The sequence below is a fragment of the Peromyscus eremicus genome, chromosome 19 (assembly GCF_949786415.1).
Source record: "Peromyscus eremicus chromosome 19, PerEre_H2_v1, whole genome shotgun sequence".
Classification (NCBI taxonomy): domain Eukaryota; kingdom Metazoa; phylum Chordata; class Mammalia; order Rodentia; family Cricetidae; genus Peromyscus; species Peromyscus eremicus.
Window position 1 is genome coordinate 8,179,051 of NC_081435.1, and position 22,979 is coordinate 8,202,029.

Genomic DNA, 22,979 nt, shown 5'->3' on the forward strand with positions numbered 1-22,979 from the left:
ACCATGGGTGGTGCAGACAGCCTAGGTGTACTTAAGGCTGTCTGCAGTTGGCTCCACCTAATGATGCATTTCTCTATGCATTAAATGTCACATGACTATATTGAAACAATTGTCTTCAAGTTTAAATTTGTACATAATAGAAAAATTATCTTCAAAGACAACAGCTGACACACTGTAATATTTTGTAACTAAAATAAATATAGTATAACTAAGAATGTTAATGCTAATAAGTAAAAGTAATTTGTTTAGAATTTAAAAATGAATGTTTCAAACAGAAATTCTCCTAAATACCTAAAGTAAACCTATCTATAACATATTTTGTTTGTAACTATTATGATTGCTATACTGGGAAGTTACTACTCAGAGATGTTCATTAATTGAGAACCTGGCAATTAGAACCAGGATTTAAATGTTATTAATTGCATGTTGGTAACAGAAATATAAAATTCAAACCTCACATTGCTCCCCAGTTCAAGATAACAGAAACAGCACATAGATTGCTTATGGTTCTCTGGTTTATATCCAAGTAGAGTGGATATAAACTAAAGGGAGACTCAGTAGATGATCTTGCACAATGCAGGCTGAGCAGTCTGACGATGGCAGTCATCACACTGAGAGGCTGAAAGTCTGGGAGCTTCTCAGTCTGCCAGACTGTTTGCCTGGGCAGTTGGTCTGTCTAGCCGAAGGCCTGGGGGATTCCTGGAGAGGGGCTGATCATCACATGGCAGCGGGAAGATACTGCCTTCTGACATCAGTGAAGGAATGTAGCAGCAATGGCAATAGCAGAGGCAGCAGCAGGATAGTGAGGCCAGAAACAAGGCAGATGGACTCACAGGTATGCCATGAAATCAAGTCGGCGAAAGTCAAAGCTTCTCCAGACCCGATCAAACTGATATCCAAGATTAATCATTACACCATACACAATGAAGAGGAGAATTTACTGTCCATTAAACACCTTTTCCCAGGAGCCAACTCTGTTGTCTAATCCAGAATTGCTATCATGTAATAGATACCAGAAGGATTTGTTGTTGTTATTTTTTGTTTTTGTTTTGTTTTTAAATGAGCCCATTTTCTCCATATTAAATTTTATTGACTTAAGAAAGATGTGATTTTGTCAGGTTGCACATTGATAAAAACCCCTTCTAAAATTTTGAAGGAATAACCTGTAGAAAATGCTGTTTATACATGTTTTAGTACCTTGGATAGTGAGGTGATTTTAATGAGGTGGCCCCAATAGATTCCAATATTTGAATACTCGGTTCCCACTTGTTGGAACTGTTTGGAAAGGATTAGAAGATAAAATTCCTTTGGAGGAGATGTGTCACGTGGGGGGTGGGCTTTAAGATTCAAAGCCCCTCCCTTTCCCAGTTGGCTTTTTCCACCTCATGCTTGCTGATCACCTTGCCTGTTGATGCCATGATCTCCACCGTAAGGATTGTAAATTCACCCACTGAGAATGTTAGACCCCATTAAGAGCTTTGTTCTGTAAGTTGTTATAGTCATGGTGTTGTATCAGACAGTAGAAAAGTAACAAAGACAGAGAGTAAGGTTTAAGTTATTCTCCAGAAAATAGTCCTTAAGAGGCTTCAGAGGAGTGGGAAGGCTGGCCCTGCCCCTCACAGGCTGCAGCACTCAGGAGAGCAGGCACTGTATCTCACCCAGACAACACAATAGAGCTGACCCTTTTGGGATGGGGGATAGGGGATGGGGTGGCACAGGTAAGCTGTCCCTGGCCCCCATCTACCATGTGGTGGTATGGGTGGGGGATAGATGCCACCCCTTACACCTTGTTACCTGCTACAGGCTGGAGAGCTGGCCTTGGGGCTCACAAGAGTAGGAGAGTTGCCCCTGCATCTCACCAACTACAGCACATGGGAGAGCAGGACCTGCACCTCACCTGGGCAAAACAGTAGAGCTGGCCTTGGTGGTGTGGGAGCAGGCAAGCCAGACTAAGGGTATGAGAGTAGAAGAACTGGCCCCATGCTGCCTGCTACATTGGGTGAGCTAGCTGGAGATCTTGCTCTGGTAGTGATGATGAGGGACAGCTGTCAAACCAGCTACCACCCAGGCCTAGAATCAGGATTATGAGTTGGTCCAAGACAACATCCACTTCATTTATGAACTACTGGAGCATGAGAAGGGGCTGGACCTATAGATCCAGAACTGTAGAATCCATGACATGACGCAACAACAGAATATCCAAGAGAAGTCCAGTGAAGGCCCAGCATTGAGGATGCAGCAGAAGCCAGAGGCCTCGAGCCAGAAGATTGACTTATTGCAATGAACACTTACAAGTAAAGATGTATGAACTAAAGGATATGCTGTGTGACTCACTGTGTCATGCTATAGCTCCCCCCCCACACACACACAAAATCTTTTTGATGTTTGTAGTTTGTTTTTGCTTTTGCTTTTTATTTTTTTTCTTTTCAATTTTATCTTATTAGTGGGTGGGGGGTTGCAAAGCCAGAGGGTGGATATGAAGGGATAGAGTGATGAATGGGATTCAGGATGCATGATATGAAATCCAAAAAGAATCAATAAAAGATTAAAAAACAAAAGAGGCTTTACAGGATACACACAACACACACACACACACACACACACACACACACACACACAAACTTACATGTGTGTATATTTAGATAACTGACTATTCACTCAGTAAGTCTAAGAAGATATTGTTAATAATTTCTAAGCTTTGAGATAATTATAAGTTGAATCCAATGGTCACAATGCAAGAATTATTTTGATCTGCTGAACCAAGGTCATGGTACACTATCTAAACACTTATTTATTTGATATTAGAAACAATATTACCTTTTTCATAATTAAATGAATAAAAGAAAAACACAAAATTAGCATAATTCAGTGTTTGGTTACTCAAAATGTAATGGATATAATATCCTGCTTTATTTGGGAAATAATTTGCATATAATTAAATATTTTTCTACTTAAAAATTGTAATTCTTCTCATATACTTTAACACTAAAATTCTGTTAATATGAAAAGGAATTTTCCCATTTCGAATAGCCAATACTTATGATATATCAACAATATGAATACCTATACAAGACTTGAATTATGCCAACACTAGTATACATGCTCTCTTGGACCGGGAACTCTCACTGAGCTCTATCCTTAATAAAAGATCTATAGGTGATTAAGGTCTGCAGAGAACAAGAGAATTAGTCTTAATCCAGGATGAGCCCTTAGTTGTTTACTCAGTTCTAAGTGGTCAGTCCAGATTATGAACAAACAAGTAATAGTAAATGGACTCAGCATGTTGTATTTCTATGCATGTGTGCATGCTTGTGTGTACGTGTATGTTTGAAACAATAAAAACTAAAGAAAAATAAGCCATTAATTGACAGTGAGTGATAGGGGCTCCGTAAGAATGGTTAGAGGGAAGAAAGTGAAGGGAAAATCATGTAATTATATTTCAAGAAAAAATATAAAATGTATTAAACATGTTTTAGGCACAAGAAAATATGTGCACACTAAGGCTGATCTTGGGTTGTTAGATGAGTAAGGAAAGAAATATAAAGAAGGAAGGAGCATGGGGAGAACTTCTTCAAAGCCTCCCAGTACAGTTTAGCGGTAATGACACATTCTTCCTGTTCCCTCACCACTGGAAGCAGCATCTCTGTTATAACTGTGTATAAATACTGAGGTAATTATGTTGCATCCCAGAAAAAATAAAACAATTTATTTTCAACTGTCTCAACATGTGAATTCTAAAGATAAAGGTAATCATAAAGGTGTAACTGGTTCTAAAATTCTGAACTGACTATATAATTAGCACAAATCAATTTCTCTCAAGCTTTGTACTTGACTCACACACAAATGAGGTGAGAAAGGTTTTACTCAGTTGGATTTTTCTGTCACTGGTGGAATCGATCCATCCATTCCTCAGTAGAGACTGTGCGATCTGATCACTAACATTGTTTTCAAGTTCCCCAGGTTAATTATTTCTATGTTAATAGTATTAAAAACACATGGACTCTGGAACCCTAAACAATTATTAAATATGGCAAGCCATCAAGATCAATCTAATGCAATTAATGAGATATCAAATTGTATATACTATGTATAATATATATATATATATATATATATATATATATATATATATATACAATAGCTATTGTCTAAGCTGATAGTTAATTTGATTTAACCTATGATAAAAAGAAAAATATTACTAACTACAATGAATGCCAAACAAAAGTATTTTAAGTGCCAGGGAGCAAATCTACTTTGAAATGAAGAAAATCGGAATTTAAACTCAAGTCATTTCACCTGCTATTTGAACTTAGAATTGCTGCTTAGTTTTCAAGAGATTACTCTCTTCATCAGTGAAATAGAATAATATCACAAAACACTCATCTTTTGAACCCCACTGAAATGCTGTGACTTGTAAGAGTCATTCAGAAGAAATAGCTCCTGTAGACTTTAGGATATAGTATTTCAAAGAGTTAAATTACCATAGCACTGTTAATTTCAAAGGTGTCTTCTATCTAATTCTATATTCCTACAAATAACTTGCATCCTTATTTGAGAAGTATAAGTAGTAGTTATTTTTACAGTTTATATAATTCTCACAATTCTAAAATGCATGTTTGTAAATACATATCTCATCATTAATTTAAGTTTTTAAGAAATATCAGAATTTTGTAACATTTTGCTATTATTTTGATACTTGAGAATGACTCCTAATATGTATTGTGGTTTGATAATGTATGGAGTAACAAATGAATTGTATACTATGACACCTCTCAAAACTTCCTTACTGCCAATTATTCCTAGGATTAAAGGTCTGCCACTATCAAACTGTCTCAAAAATATATTAATCTTGCAAAGGCAACTTCAACTCCTCACCTTAGCATGGCCCAATCCAAGTTGGTGCTGTCACCTCCAATTTTAAGCTACCTGGAGATTATAATCTTCCAGCAACACAAGTGAGAAATAAACTAATAGTAACCCAATAATATCTGGATACCTACTTTGCGGGGCTACTAATGATTCCCACAGGTAACTCCCTGAGGAACATCTAGAAGGAATGTACTACTGAGATAGCAATCAGGGAGTAAGCTTGTTTGAGCCATGTCCTGAAGCATCACCCTTAGTGAGGTAGCAGGTAGCTGTTACACTTGTCTATGACCTTGAGGTACATGCCCCTGGGACATGGCCACTGGGGGACCCTTAAGACCTGGGATGCATGTACAATCTCTCTCACTTTCCTACCTGATGGTTTTGAATGCTGGTACAGACCAGGGTAGAGCTCACCAGAGAACATTGTTGAATAGTTGTCTCACCCTTCCAGGATCCTGTGACAAATTCCTCTATTCTGTTTTGTGAGTTAATCCCAAAATAAATTCCTTTGATCATTAAATAGACTCCATGGATTAATCCCATTATCTGGCAAATGGATAGGTTTAGGATATTAAGGTAGGTTATTGTATATACTAGTAAACTAATTTATAAAAAATACCAGCTTTAGATAATTTGCACTGCTATGGATTCTTATATATTGATACAAATGTAAACTACTTTTATATTCCTATTTAAGATAATTTGTATATTGATAAAATACAAAACTATATTTCTTATATTGTATATATATTTTTACTCCTATTTGAAATATCTTGTATATTGATCCAAATGTAAAATTATATTTGTCATACTGTACATATGTTCTACCTCTGTTTAGAATATTTTGTATATTGATACATATTGTTGTCATATTGCATACTGCATTGTATATTTCTACCTCTGTTTAAGATATTTTGTGCATTGTCACCATTTTGAGGTCATTGTCCTTGTACTATACATTTACTTACAGGTGGTTTACCTTGTTTATATGAAGTCTTAGTCCTTAGGTTATTTAGGTAGATAAGACTTACAGATATATAGTCACCCATGCTTGTCATCTCTATAGTTATGTTAGTTAGATTATCCAGACTTACAGAAACATATGTCAGATGGATAGTTAATCTTCAAACACTTCACAGACCTTGAGAATATGGCATTCAAGTAACTTAAAATTCTGTTGATGTGAGACATGATTGCTCCTGGCAGCACTGATCTGATCCCGAGAGAATGTTGGGCTTTTAAGACACTCTGTTTGGAAGTTTGTCTTCCTCCTGATCTAATGGCCTGCTGGACAAAGAACTGCCCTTACCTTGACTTCTGACAGCACAGATGCTGTCCTTTCTGGACCATCAGGACACAAGGAAAAGAGACTACTGAACTCTGCCACAACAGGGTAAGATGGTCTCTCAAAATTCCTGCTTCTAGAAATGGTCTATTAGATATTCTAGGCCTGTAGCCAAATTCGATGCCCCAATGGTGCTGAGAAACTTTAGATGACTGTCCAGGTTGCCAGCTGTCTCTGTCTATTCTTGAAAGATTTCCAAAAGTTGCTTACATACATTTCCCGGGTTTTTTTGTTTTTGTTTTTTGTTTTTGTTTTTGTTTTTGTTTTTGTTTTTAGGTATTCTTATATTCCATATTCCTTCTCAGGTCTTTGATGGGGTTGAAGACTAACAGTTACAGTTACAATATTCTCATATCTTAGCTAGAACATTCTAAGTACTAGATTCAGATTCTTCAGGATAGGACAGCTTTTGGAATAATCTCTCTAACCATTTACCTATGTTCTGGACATTTCTTGATTTTAGTATGTGTCTCTTGTTTGATGTTGTTCTTGTTGGTTGTAATTCCATTTTGCTTAGATCATTACGCATTATTTCTCCTGTTTAATATTTAATAATCATTCCTATTATGTATAGTTTTGTGTTAGGTTAGAACTTTCTTATTTAGACAAAAGGGGGAGATGTTGTGGGTGGCTATTTGAGCCATGCCCTGAAGCAACACCCCTAGTGAGGCAGCTGTACCTGTTACACCTGCTTATGATCTTGAAGTACATGCCCCTGGGGTGTGGCTGCTGGAGGTGTGGCCTTAGGACCTGGGGTGCATGTATGCTCTCTCTCTTCACTACCTTGTGGTTTTGGATGCTGATACAGACCAGAACAGAGCTCACCAGAGAACCACTTTGGACCATGCCTCACCCTTCCAGGAAACTGTGACAAATTCCTTTTTTCTGTCTTGTGAGTTAACCCCCAAATAAATTCCTTTGATCATTAAATAGGTTCTGTGGATTAATCCCGTTAGGACTGCTGTGCACACAGCTGGCCAGATGTTGCCAGGAAAAATGAGCTTTTCCATGCTCTAGCCATGGCCAACACAATGGTGAATATCAGAAAGACAATGGAGTAGACAAAAAACATCATGAAACAGAGAATGGAGTCCCCAGAGTACTAGAATGAACTATAGAACACACAGCTTCGAGAGTCGCCTTATTTGGATTGCAGCCTTCTCTAAGATGGTAATAGGAATTTAAATGCCTAACATATCCCAGGGACCACACATTACTGACACTTCAGCATGCAGCAAGATTGAAAGGACCATTCAAGTTACATCCAATAGCAATTTTCTTTGGTCTAGTGATCCTTCCAGGAGGCCTTGGATAAAGCATGCATGAAGGAAAAAATTCTTCTGTTGTGGTTGAGCTAGTAGGGAATCACCAATCCCCACAGCTGTGGCTTCCATCCCTAAGACTACCATTGTTTCTGGAAAGTTGGATATTCCAAGAACGTGTGTGTGTGTGTGTGTGTGTGTGTGTGTGTGTGTGTGTGTGTGTGTGTTTGTGTGTGTGTGTGTGTGTGTAACAGTCTCTTTGACTCTCTTTGAAAACTTGAAGAACTTTGTCATATGAAAGCAGGCGTTGGACCACCTACATGATTATGTTGTGTGGTCTATTGGCAGATATCAAGCTGGGGCAAGTTACTGGGTATTACCATGAGTTCACAGTGAGAGTAGGAGTAATTGCTTGGACTCTCCTGGTACTTAGTAATGTGGTTATCTTGATTGATTATATTTACTCTTTATACAAATCCTTTTGCCTCTCCACAAACTAGGATGCAACCTATCACTCCTGGCTAATAGAATAGAGAGAACACCCAGTGTTCTTTAGTGGATAGAATCAGAGCAAGGTGATCTATACCATGATTTTTTAAATTATTATTTTATTTTATTTTTCATTATCTCTTCCTTCAGAATCCATCTAAAGGCACAGTATCCTTGTTTTCATTGCAATTAGAGTCCATTTTCTTATCTTCATTTCTCATTCTTCCTTGCCTAATCATTTTAGACATAAGTGTTGGACATGACAGTATGAATGGGAAAAGTCTTTGGTTCTACATTTTTCAAGGGGCCAAACACTCAACTCCTCAAGATAAGAGTTTCTTTTTAAGTGTTGGGTTTTTCCTTAGCACCCTTTACCACAGTCTTGAGAATTGTTAAGTTGGCCTGGGGACTTAATTTCCAAGCCAGGGATTGTAGCTAGAGTTTTCCTGCCTGGCCAACAGTCAGGACAAATCTTTGTCACCCGCCAGTCCCATAGCCGTCAGACCCAACCAAGTAAACACAGAGACTTATATTGCTTACAAACTGTATGGCCATACCAGGCTTCTTGCTAACTGTTCTTATAGCTTAAGTTAATCTATTTCCACAAATCTATACCCTGCCACACGGCTCGTGGCTTACCGGCATCTTCACATGCTTCTTGTCCTGGCAGCGGCTGGCAGTGACTCCTTCTGCCTTCCTGTTCTTTCTTTTCTCCTCTCTGTTAGTCCCGCCTATACTTCCTGTCTAGCCACTGGCCAATCAGTGTTTTATTTATTGACCAATAAGAGCAACACATTTGCCATACAGAACATCCCACAGCAAGGAATCTTTACATACACTGTGCTCTCTAAAAAACAAACAAACAAAAACAAAGACAAACAAACAAAAACCACTTCTTTTGCCACTGTATGTGGACGAGTGTTTTGCCTGTATGTATGCATGTGCACTGTATGCATGCCTGGTGCTCATGGAGCACAGAAGAGGGCATTGGATCCCCTGGAACTATTGATGAGAATGACAGTGATCTTGTGGGTACTAGGAATGGAACCTGGGTCCTCTGTGAAAGAAAGCAGTGCTCTTAACCACCAAGTCATCTCTCTAGACCTCAGCTTGCACTGTTGACATCAGTTCCTGGCACCATTCAAGCCATGGGCCTGTGATTCTGGGTTCTTCCCCCATTAAAGCACCCAACCTGCCACCTGTTTGTCCCACTTCTTCCTGGAAGGCACTCCTTACCATCTCACTGTACTATGAACACCCAATGAAGCTCTAGTTCTTCGTCCAGCTCCCATGCCTACGTCTTCTCTTCTGGGATGGATTTTGCTGATTATAATGTGTTACACTTATTTTCTATACTGGTTTATCAAGGAACATTTTCTGTACAGAATCATAAGACACTTTTTCTCATTTCATTCAACACTGAGAAAAGGTAGATGTTCCACTAAATCAAACAGCAAGTAGCTTTTTCTTCAAATCAACATTGTAGATTATCCCAACTATACAATATCTGCTTCCACCAAATGACTCATGTATATAAAACTGATATCCATTGGTTTTTTCTTTGACTCCTTATCATTTCTTTGAGAAAAAGTAATAATATCATCATCAGTGATTTTATACCACAGTTTGACAGTTCTTAATGTTCCACATACTTGAAATGAGCTAATATGTTCAGACAGACATTGTAATTTCCCATTTCATTTTATGGCTTAATTTTGTTGCAAATATATTGTTTTCTGGTTCAATGACATATTTGCTTTGCTTAGAACAATTGGGGTGTTTCTCTGTGTTCATGTTTGTGTATATAAATGCACAAATATTCAAATCAATGAGCACATTTCAACAGGAATGTGCTGGTTCCAGCTTAGTGCAAGCCCTGCTCTTCTTGGTTCCCTTATTCTGAGACATTCCACATTCCATGTGCCTGGAAGACAGATGGGTTTTAACTCTGTCTGGAGAGGTCTACAGATTGACCGATCCCAGCAATAAATCACTCCCATTGCCTTTTTGAGACACAATGAGTTTACTGTTCGCCCATGCCTTTTCTCTGCTTTTTTCTTCTGCTGCTGAGTTTATTGCTTAAACACACAGCAATTATTTATTTCTTAAGTAACTCAGCTGAAATTCATGAACCTATGGATATCATAGTGGTCAACATAACAGATGGCTAAATCTACATAAAATATTCCAAAGGCTTTCTCTCTAATGACAACGCATTGCTCAGAGATTTAGCAAAGCAATTATCATTTGCTATAAGAGCACTTTCAGAGGAAAATCTGATATTTCCATATTTTCTTGTATATCTAATGTATAAATAAAGAACTAAACTTCACTAAGATCAGCTAGCAATTTTATATGAATATGTCCTTTGTGGAAATGTGCTATCTTTATGGCTTTTATGAAATCACACATTTAATCAATTCTATTATTTATGAAAATCACAGACAGACAGCATTTGTTATTTACAAATACAATGTGGACTTGGTGAAAATATTATAAGTTTCAGTAGATTAAAAAGACAGTATTCTGTTTCTTTTTCTGTTTTGTGTATATGTATATGTGGATATATATATATATATATATATATATATATTTGTGATGTGAGTACACACATGTGTCTGTGTGTGCCTAGAGAGGCCACAGATAGACTTTGAGGCCTCACTCCCTCTATGCTTTATTTTCTCGAGAGTTTTCTCACTTAAACTAGACTTCTCTGGTTCTCTACACTGGCTGCTCAGTGGGCTTTGGGGATCCGTCCATCTTTGCTCCTACAATGCTAAGAAAACAGATGCATGCCAAGATTTGTACATAGATAGTGGGTTTCTTTACCCATGTTTCATGCTGGAATGGTCATCACACTTTCTCTACTGAGCATCTCCCAAACCCCAGAAGAGTTTACCGTTAAGTCTTGCACTCAACTTCAAAGTTAATTGAGATACATTATAAAACTGCTTCTGAATTTTATTTTTTAATTAATTAATAGAAAATGTGCATAAATAATAAAAATGTGTGTGTGTGTGTGTATGTTTGTGTGTGTGTGTGTTTGCATGTGTTTGTTGCAACAGTTGGATTTTAGTTTTACCTCAAACTTATTGTAGAAGCAAATGGAGTAGTGGGCATAGGCTCTGACAAACACTAGAGTCATTAAAATAGGTGAAATTAGGGTGTGGTGATTTGAATGAGAACAGCTTTCATAATTCCATGTTTCTATACTTGGCTGGTAAAGCTGTTAGGGAAGGATTCAGATGTGTGGTCTTTCTGGAGGACATGTGTCACTGGTGGAGGACTTGGTATTTCAAATGACTCCTGCCATTTTCAGTGTGCTCTCTATTTCCTGTTTCCAGTTTAAGATGTCATTTCACCTCTGTTCCTGCTGCCATGGCTTCACTTCATCATCATGGACTCTAACCCTCTGCGACAGTAAGCCCAGTTAACCTCTTTCTTTTATAAGTTGCCTTGGTCATGGTGTTTTATTGCAGGATTAGAGAAATAACTAGTACAGAATTTGATATCACTAATTGGGTATTGCTCTGACAGACCTATCAGGTGTTTTCTTTTTCTTACTTTCTTTCTTCCTTGCTTTCTTTCTTTCTATTTCTTTTTTTCCTTCTTCTTTTCCTTTTCCTTTTTCTTGAATATGGGAGGCTTTAGGGATTTGGACTGTAAAAGCAGTTGAACACTGTAAACAGGCTTAGTGGGTCCTCCTAACAGGAGCTTTGAAGACACGAGTACTGGGAGTTCAGTGGACTGTGGGAGCATAGCTCCAGAGGTTTAAGAGGGAATCAAGGACTTCAACAAAACTAGGCTAAAGGCCATTCTTTTGATATTTTACAAAGAATCTGGTTGCATTATGCCTTTGTCCCATGAATTTGACTGAATCTAAATTAAAATTTAATGGACTAATTTCTTCGGTTGTAAAGATTTCAACATAGCCTAATATTGACTCTTTTTGTTGTTATTAGTAATCTCTCATATGTAGGTTTATAATGGAAAGGAGAAAGTGGGGGGAAGAAATATAAAATGTACAGTTTAAGAGAAAAGGAGCACCAGGAAATGTAATGTGATGGAAGAAATAACAAGATAAAGGAGAGTCCTAATGTGTTTTGGAATAAAAGGGGGGGGGGTGTCTAACAACTTCAAATTTGTAAAAAGAAAAAAAGGGCCTACAGTATTTTCTGCTACTGAAAGACAACAAACCAATGTTGTGGGATGGTCTGTATGTCAAGTTTGTTGCTGATTGGTCAATAAATAAATCACTGATTGGCCAGTGGCCAGGCAGGAAGTATAGGCGGGACAAGGAGGAGAATAAAGCTGGGATGTAGGAGGCTGTGTCAGAGACACTGCCAGCCGCCACGATGACAAACAGCATGTGAAGATGCCGGTAAGCCACGAGCCATGTGGCAAGGTATAGAGTTATGGAAATGGATTAATTTAAGCTGTAAGAACAGTTAGCAAGAAGCCTGCTATGGCCATACAGTTTGTAACCAATATAAGTCTCTGTGTTTACTTGGTCGGGTCTGAGCGGCTGTGGGACTGGCAGGTGAGAGAGATTTGTCCTGACTGTGGGCCAGGCAGGAAAACTCTAGCTACAAACCAAAGTTATTACAAATATGACTCAAGGATTACATGGCTAACCTGAGTTGGTAGTCAAAGTTCCCAGTGTCATTTGTGTGCTACTGGCTTTAGAGTCATGAAGGGCACACTAGTACAAGAGCCATTGCATTTTCTTCCACCATTATGGAGAGCCACAGAGGGCAGTAGTTGGCAGGAGAGTCACTGTATGAAGTTGTGGGAGTAAAGCCTGAATTGTAATGATTCTATTGCATTAGAGGCCACAAGATGTTAGAGGTGATAGAAGTATGGAATATCTGCCAAGAAGAGGTGCAGACAGGGAGTGGAACCAACCCAAGAGAGAGAGAGAGAGATAGTCTTTTTGAAGAGTACAGCTAGAGGGGCAATACCATCTTTGACATTGGACATTGAGCTACAGGATTTAGTTTGCATTGCTGGGTTTTATTCTTGTTTTGTTCCAGTATATTCTCATGTCTCCATTTCTCTCCTGTGCCTTTATGTATGTGATTTTCTTCTTGATTTTTATAGGTGTATAATTAAGAGTTGGCCTTGAATCTCAGAAGAGGCTTTGTACTTTAAAAGTGCTGAGAATGTAAAAGGCTATGGGGACTTTTGAAGTTGGACTAAATACATATTCCATGATGAAATGGCTATGAGACTATGAGGACCAGAGAGTAGAATCCGGTGTCTTAATGAAAATGCCCCCATAAGCGCATATATTTGAATACTCGTCCCCAGTTAGTGGAACTCTTAGCCAAGGGTTAGGAGGTGTGGCCTTCTTGAAGGCTGTGTGTCCCTGAGGTCAGGGTTTGAGGTTCCAGAAGACTCTGGCCATCCCCAGTGTGGTGTCGGCTTGTTCTAGCATTCTGTGGTGTAAGCTCTCAGTTGTTTCTGCTTCAACGCTTTCACTCCAGCATGGGCTATCATCCTCTGGAATTGTAAGCTCCATCAAATGCTTTATTTAACTTTTGCCTTGGTCATGGTGTTTATCATGGCAATGGAAAAGTAACCAATATGTGGAGATTCAGACAAGTGGACACATGGATAGGCACTAATTTTTGTGAAGTTTGATTGATATAGAAGACCAAATTAGATCAGACAGATTTTATATAACAGCAGAAATCTAGGTTGTATTATCAACTATTGCTTCTCAGTCAAACAAGCAGTAGAAATCTGTGGAGAGATAGTAAGAATAAAACTGGATACATCTTAAGAAAGGCCCCCTGGCTAGGAGGCTGATAGTAATACTCATCAGAATGGTGATCCAGAGCATAGAAATCAAATTGGCATTTATGGAGTGTTTTGTACTGTATGCCATACTAAGCTTAGGTTATGAGAAAATAGCTGTTGGGAGAGAAGGGTTTTTGGGTTCTGGAAATCAATAGGCTATGCCCAGCAGCAACAAGTGTTGGGTAAGAACCAAAAGAGAAGTTGCCCCTAGCCAGGTGGAGAAGGAAAGAGGGGAAGGCAGTTGAGCACAGTCATTAGAAACTTGGAAAAATAATCTAATGCTCTTTCTAATATCCAGTATCTAAAACAATCAATTTTATGTATCCTGTTTTTGTTTGTTTGTTTGTTTGTTTTTTAAACAAGGTTTCTCTGTGTGGTTTTGGTTCCTGTCCTGGATCTCGCTCTATAGAACTCATAGAGATCTGACTGGCTCTGCCTCCCGAATGCTGGGATTAAAGGTGTGTACCACCACCACCCAGCTTGTATCCTGTTTTTTGATAGTTTGTTTTTGTCTCTTTTGGTATTTTTGTTTGTTTTTTTTGTGTGTGTGTAAAGGCCAGATGCCAATATCAGGTTGCTGTAATCACTGCTCCATTTCACTTTTCCAGGCAGGATCTCTCACTGAACCTAGTGCTCACTGACTCACCAAAACTGGCTGGCTAAGGAGCCTGTCTGTTTCTATATCACCAGGTCTGGGATTAAAACCATGTGTTTCCATGGGACAGCCAGTATTTACACTCAGCTTCTTATGTTTGCACGGACCCTCTTCCTAGCCACCAACATTTAGATTTAACAGAGAAACACTTCAGACAAACATGGATTTTTTAAAAAAAATATGTGTAACTGAACCTAGTTTTTTTTCTGAATGCTGGATGTAGTCAATTCTAATTATGGATGTAAGGTTTTTAGGTAATTGCTGTCAAAACTCTTACTTATGTAGTAGATGTATGGTTAAATATACATGTAAAGAGTAACTATTTTCAAGTGTTTTGTTTAAAATTCATGAAGAAATTTATTTAAAAACAGAAATGATATCATTAGAGATAGGAACTTTGCCCTCTAATATATGTGTTGTATTTTTTACAATGGTTAAGATTTTATATTAAACATGTTTACTAATTTTATTTTAATCTGATGGTCATAATAATAAATTACACAAAATTGGTGCAATTAGCTATATCCTTTGGAAACAACAGAGGTTAAGCAGAAAGTGTCCCTAATTAGCATTAACATCTCAGAATTATGGGTCTTGGGACAGCTTTAATTTCTCTTCTCTTTTCCTTCTGTCTTCCTCTTCCTCTTCTTTTGCCCTTCCCTCTATTTCTCCCCCTCCTTTTACTTTTTCTTTTTCCTAACTGGTGTTTTCCTTTGTTCTCTTTCTGGTTTTCATCTTTTTATTTATTTATTTATTTATTTATTTATTTATTTATTTATTTATTTGGTTTTTCGAGACAGGGTTTCTCTGTGTAGCTTTGCGCCTCTCCTGGAACTCACTTGGTAGCCCAGGCTGCTCTCGAACTCACAGAGATCCTCCTGGCTCTGCCTCCCGAGTGCTGGGATTAAAGGCGTGCGCCACCACTGCCCGGCTCATCTTTTTTTTAGTCACACTGTTGCATCCTTTTAATGAATGCAATGATGCTTCCAATGTGCCATCATCTGTTTGGGACCCTAATAGTTGGAGGAGAGGCCTCGTGCCTCCTTACCATTAGTAATAGTTCGTCACCGGCCTCTTAGCAGGCAGTGTTGATGGCATTTCAGTGCTGCAGAAAGTCCATCCTCTTTGTCATCCTTGACTCCTTTCCTGAATGCATTGTTACTCACGTGCTTGCTCGTTGCTTTGAGGATGTTCTGATTCAGGACCCAGAAGGATGCTTACACAGATATGGCTTCCCTCTCTGTGGAGATGGAACCACCTAAGACATAGCAGCACATAAAACTGCTTTATGAGGCAGCAAGCTGGGTGAGGGGTTTCCACATTTTCTCCCCTTATAATTGTTTCTTTAAGAGACTTTTATTTCAGTATCACTCTATCACTGAGGATGGTCTGTGATACACTTTGGCTTTCCACGGACCTTCATTTTTTTTCAGGGCTAAATTGCTCTGTCTGGCACCTTGTTGGTTGCCATGTTCAATAAACAACCCTCTGTATCCTAAAACATTGTACATTATACACAGTTATGAACCACCTGCCAAACCTTCCCTTCTTGCTTAACCTTCTGTCTAAAGAAAAACAACACCCTTCCTCATCCTCTTCATCATCTTCCTCATCATCACCATTATCTTATTAAAAGAGGAATTGTATGATGGTTCTTAGACCATCCTTAGTGTAAATTGTGGAACAGCTTACAGAACCAGGCTTCCAAATACAGAAATGGTTCCTTAGGCAGAAAATAATTTCATGTCCGAAGAACTTATAAAAGTCTCTTTTTTTTGAAAATCCACTTATTTGGAGACTGAAGGTTTGTTTTTTTTTTTTATTAAGTTGGTTGTTTTGAAAGGAAGGATATCCACTTGATTCAAATTTCTAATTGCCAGTTATGATTTCTATTACTCTTGCACTTACATGTTCTATATGTTTCAGTGGGAGACACATCAAACTAGGGTCACTCAAGAAAGAGGTTATCGACATAGAAGATTCGTTGTTGACATACTTTAGTTGAACTCACATATTTTGTTGCTCAGATAACAATTCTTGACTTGTGAAGTATAAGAATTCATAAACTAAACAAGGGCCAAAGACATTTCTTCACAAAGTATGTATTTGAAAATAAATTTGACATTCAAAAGTGTTTTATACTGAAATGGAAAAAGAGAAAGGGAATAAATCTATAGGACTGAATTTTAAACCCAGAGTGTTTTGGAATAGCATGTATAAAAAAGATGAGAAATGGTATACCTAAATAGGAAACCTGTACTTTCCCATGAAAATTAATGGGAGGAAGAATGAAAGAGACTCAATTTCTATTTGGAAAATTTAGACAGTGGAGACAAGTGGAGTGACTGTAGATGGAAGGGGAAAACACTAGAAATGCAGTGTTAGCCACAAAGTTCCAAGCCAAGAAACAATGACCTGGTGCTTTCCTAAAGAGAAAGCAGCACCCGCAAATGGTTGCACTCTCTCTGCAGAAGCCTTATTTTTTTTTCAAAACTTGTCTGTTTTTGAGAAAATAGTCAAGTTTCGATCTTGTGACTTTCATTTCCCAAAACAATGAGGAAATATACATGCTGTGCTGGTGATCAGGAGCTCAGGACCCATATCTGATCCCCAAGTTACATGTGGGGTGGGGCATGGGGCTGGCATGAGCTTTTGCAACATCAAAGCCCACCCCTAGTGCCGCAGGTCCTCCAACAAGGCCACATGCCCTAATCTTTTCAATAATGGTTCCAGGAACTGGGGAACAAATGTTCAAATATGTGAGCCTAGGGGACCTTTTCATTCAAACCAGCACATCTTTGTTGTTGTTGTTTTTCCCCTGTGGAAGAAGGCAAGCTGGGGTTCTCATTGTGCAGGCCATGGGTATAACAAGTCCCAGGAAACTTCCTGTATAGACAACACCAGCCTCAGCCTTGTGAACCTTCTTCCTCAACTTCTTTCAAGTATCTTTATTAGGTTGCATACTGCCTCTTCCTACTCATAGATTCTGGATAGTACTCGATAACTTGTAATGCTTAAATAAGGGAACAAGACTTTCCATACCGTAAATTACAGAGTAGATGGAATATTAATCACACTGAATCTTTATTATATCAGAGGACCTGCCTATCTAGAACTTAGGACTTGAGTAAGTGATCTGACTTTTAACACAAATAAATCAGCAGTGCTTTGATGAATCTGTTTTTCAAAGGCATACCAAGCTCCTTCAGCCTACAGTTAACAGATGTATCTCTAGAGATACATCAACTTCATCCCAGAAAACCAATTAATGAGAACAGTTTCAACAATCTATTCTTTAAAGCAGTATCTATGCAACTGGACAGTTTTATCTTTCCTCCTCTGACAAAAGCCCAATTGTTTATGATTTCATTTTCATGTTTTCTTCTTCTGCATTTCTTTGAAGGAATGCTTTACTATTTTATTTTTAATCAGACAATGTTTATCTACACAAAACTATAACAAACTGTATTTTACAGTGATATTGACAGTATTCTCTTTTATAGAAAGAAAAAGAAATAGGCAAGTGGCTTTGCAGTGTTTTTCAATTTGGGGTGCTTAAGAAAGAGATAAAAAAACAAACCAAAAGCAGACTGGGAAAAACAAACAGCAACAACCAAATAATCCCCAGACCACCAAACCACCTATTACATACACAACATGCTGTGAATGAAGATAACTCAATGTAGTATACATGTGAAATTTAGAATTAATAATATAATTTAGTCAGACTGCCAGACACAAGTTTAATGGCCAAATATCAAAACTAAAAACTAATAAACATTAAAAAATGTACATCCATTTATATGGATTAAGAATTGATAAACTGGGGTCACAGAGATAGTTCAGCAGGTAAAGGCACTTATTGCCAAATCTGATGACTTCAGATAAAGATTTATCTTCCATAAGTCGTCCTCTGATTCCACACATGCCACAAGTGCTATGATGTGTCAACAGGTATGTATGCATGTATATGTAGCACAAGGGATCACACACATGTGCACACACACACACACACACACACACAGAATAAAAAATTATTTTAAAATGTATTTTAAGTGATATGAATATATTACCTATTTCAAATGACAAAAATTCATACTACCTAGAAATTTACCAAAAAGTTTTTCCACATTCATTTAAAAATTTTTAATAGGTCTACTTAAAATTATTTAAAAAAATAAATTGAAGATTTACCAGCTTCAGAGCTTGGAATATTCAATAATAAAAATAAAATTAATTTTAAATTTACTTATGCGATGCTAATTACTCAGTGTAACACTACTTAAAATCTTATTGTGTATAAACATATATTTAAATTAATTATATTAAATTAACATTTATATTGAAGTTAAAAAAGTATCTATAGATATTTCAATCTCATACATTCATATACACAAACATATTTTAGATAGATGGGTGAGCAGAGAGAATAATTAACATGTTAATTTGAAATGTTAAAAAGTTGGGATTAAATATTTCTTTATATAATAGAAGATTATAAATTGTAAAGTGAAAGAAAAGCCTATATAATATTAAGAAGGCAATGCAAAAGGAATGGGGAATGTAATGAAATTATTCTATTTTAATTAAAAATGTTTTGATAACTTTCAGAAATGGGGGTAGACAAAGATTGTAAAAGCCAGAAGGTCAGGGAGACACAATCTCACAGGATTGTGTCTCCTAGTATGGTCAGAAGCTGCACCCATAAAATGTCACCAATATGACTATCTAAACATGAGATGAAACAGGCTGACACTAATGGTCATGATAGAGTATATGGAGAAAAGCCCATGAAGACACAATCACACACAAAAGAATAAGGAATTCTGAGAGCAGGAGCAATAGTCTTCCCCAGGAAAGAGCACACAAATTGGTTATTCAATACCAAATGGTCAGTCTTGGAAATATACATACAGACCACGTTATATAGACTGAGCAGATGATACTAAAGAGCACATGAATTGGAAAGAAATCAAGGAGGGTTCTATGGGAAGGCTTGGGGAGAGGAAAGCAAAGGGTGAAATGTTGTAATGATATAATTACAAAAATAATTTCAAAAGGAGAAACAAGGATGATAGACAGATGGCAAATGGACATTTGAAGATCATCAATTTTGTGTGTCATTGGGGAATTGCAAAATTGAAATCACAATAAAATATGATGACATTTAAAAAAAATTAAAATCCTGAAGAAAAATATGGCAACATAAGATATAGTTTCACAACCTCACCAAATAAATAGATTACTGAAGAAAACACACACACACACACACACACACACACACACACACACACACACACACACACACACATGTTAGGGAGCATTGTTAGCCTGGCACTGTAGTGAACATTGGTGATCTTGACATTTGGAGAATGAAGCAGGAGCTACATGCCCAGTTTGAGATCAGCTTTGGTTAAGTGAGACCCTGTCTCAGAAAACAAACAAATAAAACAGCTAGCAGCTGGTGGGAGCAGAAGCAGAGACTCAGCCTCTCCTTAGGTGGAGCCCAGGGAATCCTGCAGAAGACAGGGAGGAAAGATTGTAGGAGCCAGGGTGGTCAAGGACACCAGGAGAACAAGGTACACAGAATCAGTTAAGCATGGCTAATAGGACTCACAGTGAAGGAAGAGACAATCAGGGAGTCTGTCTGGGTCTGAGCTAGGTCTTCTACATATATGTTATGGTTGTGTAGCTTGATGTTCTTGTGGGGCTCTTAACAGTGGTTGTAGGGGTATCTCTGACTCTTTTGCCTTCTCTTTGGACCCCTTTCCTCTTACTAGGTTGCCTATCCTGTCTTGATATGAGGGATTCTGCCTAGTCTTGTAACTTGTTATGCTGTATTTGATTGATATCCCTCAAAGGCTTGTTCTTTTAATTATAAAATCTAAAAGTTAGTACAACTTACAAAGTCCCTCTTAAATTATGATTCCTCCCCATCCCTTTCTCTTAAACACACACACACACACACACACACACACACACACACACACACACACTTGCCAAATAAGCCAGTCATGCATCATACTTCTAATTTTTTCCTGTTCTCTATCTCTGTTTGTTTGTTCTATTATTTTAGGATTTTGGAAACTTTTTGTGTTTCTATTTTACAGTTTATTAATTTGCTTTCCTGACCTATTCGATCAATTATGATTGTGCAGAAAACAGAAAATCAGTACAATTGTGGGGCACATTTCCAGACACTTTCTCACTTTTTATTACTCCATTTGATAAGAACCAACTCTTGATTTAGCAATGAAACATATTTTCTGAGTTCCCCAAACAATTATATTCCTTGTAGTGACATTACATAGTGTTATTTGCTTGAAATTTTTACATTGTTCTATTCTTTCAGATTCTATTATTTTCCCTAAATCTGCTCACATATGTAGAGAGATCTATTGATATATCAGTAATGACCAAGCTGGCTTTTATTGTCCCCCATTAACTCCTTTACTCCAGATGAAAGTTTAAGCATTTATCCACATACAACATTTATTTTGTATGTTAATTGTTAAATTTTCTGGGGCATCCTTTATGTTCATAAGATAGAAATAGAAATTAGTTCTGGAAAACTATGAATTGTGTTACAAATAATCCTTGTTGTGTGGGTGAAGCAACAGAAAGACAGATTAGCAGACTTCTTTTCTTCATATTTCCAAGCTGTATCCCACAGGATCTTTGTGATTCATCATATTTGAGCAACAAAAATTTAAATGCCCTTCTGGTATCTGCTTTGATACATTCAATCATGATGGATGTCTAAATATTTTTGAGTCATTGCTTCATTCCATAGAAATGTTTGATTTTGTGGTTTTCTGTAATATTACAATTTGGTAAAGAAACTTACATTGTTCATCGAGGTGGAGTGAGATGAATCCACCTCCTGCTAGAAACAGCTTAAAAACACAAAACAAGTAAAATATAAGACACAATGGTTCTGAAAAGACTGTACATCAGGCAATGGCAACCAATATATGATACCCGAGAATCAAGTTAGTTCGACAAACTCATTAGCTTGTTTATCCCAACATCTGATGTGATGTCATGCTGTGTCTTGCAGCTAGCTCCTGAAGTGAGGTAAAAGAGATGCTAGTTTGGCAGAGACAGAGAGTTGGGACCACAGAGAAGGGAATCACAGGGAGTAAGGATGATACCTGGGCAGAGTTTTATAGTCACAGTGCTGCTAGGATCTCTAAGAAAACCCATAAAAAATGGTCCCAGAAGTACAGAAAAGCAAGAAAACATTTGGCAACTACCTAAACCTGAGGAGAAAATCACTGAAGAAAACTGTATGCAAAGTTGCCACAACCCAGATACACTCAGGAACTTCTTCTAGTCTTCCTAATCTGACTGAAGACATCTCACGACCCATGCATCAGGCACTGGGAAGTTTTCAAAAGCCTTTACTACAGCAGAGGTGATTACTAATTTTCCTAACTGCATGCTGTTGAATTTCTGAATGACACAGTAAAAGAAAGGCTGGATGAAATAAAACTCTAACAAGCTTAGTTGTCTCCCGAAACAACTCATATAGATGTGTGCAATGAATTAAAATTCTTCTATACAACAAAATGAACCCAGAATGTTTCATCCAACTGATGATTTTCAGTTATGCAAAGAATCATCTACAATTAGGATAAAAAAATCACAATTACATAAATACTCATAACTGCTATGCTTGAAATAATTAATAAATGATATTAAAATAAACTATATTTCACAAATTTAACAAAGGGAAAGTTTTAATATCCTATTCAAAGATATGAAGAAAACTAAGATAATTTAAATTACAGGAGGTTAAAAATTCAGCCTACAGTGAAATCTGTAGTGTAGGTGACTTATGACATATTATTACTGCAGAACCGAAGATGAATCAGCTTTAAAACAACATCAGAAACTACTCAGAAAAAAACAAAGAAAGACTAAAATCGTCAAATAGGAAATCATGGAGCCAACGCTCAGTTTTACTTGCCTGATATGGTAAATTTAAATTCTTTGACAAAGAGAGTGAGAGAGTTTAGAAAGATACTTGAAAAGAATAGCTCTTATAAAAATTCCATACTGACTGGTAAATAAGATAATTTGATTAAAAGCATCTATACTTAGATTCCAAAGCACAGCAAACCTATCACAACAAACATGGAGAAAGCTACACCAAATTTGTTATTGTCTCCTTGCTTAAAGGTAGTGATAAGTAAGTATAAATAATCTACAAATGAAAAATGCATTCTGCTCAGAATGACATAAAAGATGCTGTTTCATTGAAAATGTATACAAAACGTTCTGAATATAATGTTGTTAACACAGAATCCATGCCTAAGCAAAAATGCCTTGCAAAACTGAAAACAATAACCTTTATCAATATTTTATTATTTGTTAAAATTATAATATTTTCGTCATTTCCCCTTTCATTTTCTTCTTCCTTCTGATCTCCACACACAAATGATTAAGAGTGCTCTTTGCTCTTACAGCGGACCATGGTGTGATTCCCAGCATCAACATTTGGCAGTTTATAATAGCTTTGAATTACAACTCAAGTGGACTGGATGTACTCTTC